Here is a 541-nt window from a genome sequence, read left to right on the forward strand (position 1 = left end):
AGTGAGGGCTCACACCGTGTTCAGTCGCCTGGGCTTTGTCCGCGCTAATTACTCCCCTGTGATAGTGATAATGCCAGCGGCAGCATTTGCGGTCGAGGCTGTGCTTGCAGCAGCACGGCCAGGCTAATGGGTGCTCGGAGCTCCCAGGGGCTGGGAGATGGGATGCTGGAGCTTGGGGACCGCTCTGCCCGCTTGCCTGGCTTCAACTGGAGCCTCACCTGTGTGCTGGCAGTGCCCTCACTTAGCAGGAGGTGGGAAAAGGCAAGATTTCTGTCCCGGGTCCTCCAAAAGCGATGTAAGCCAAGCCTGGTGCAGAGGGACAGTGTGCATGAGCTTGGGCTAGAGAAGTGGTGGTGATGGACAGTCCCTACAGCACTGAATCTACCTCCTAGGGAAATCTGAGAAATGGATGTTGCTATGTCCTATTTCAAGGTAAAGTTTTAATCAGTTTGCCCTTGGCGAAGCACTTGGGCTATTGTGGTGCTATTGTAAACTGTTCGGCAGCTTAGCACAGTAGGGCTGGACTCACAGCTCCTAGCCT

This window comes from Antrostomus carolinensis, unplaced genomic scaffold (genome assembly GCF_000700745.2).
Source record: "Antrostomus carolinensis isolate BGI_N321 unplaced genomic scaffold, ASM70074v2 scaffold20231, whole genome shotgun sequence".
Lineage (NCBI taxonomy): Eukaryota > Metazoa > Chordata > Aves > Caprimulgiformes > Caprimulgidae > Antrostomus > Antrostomus carolinensis.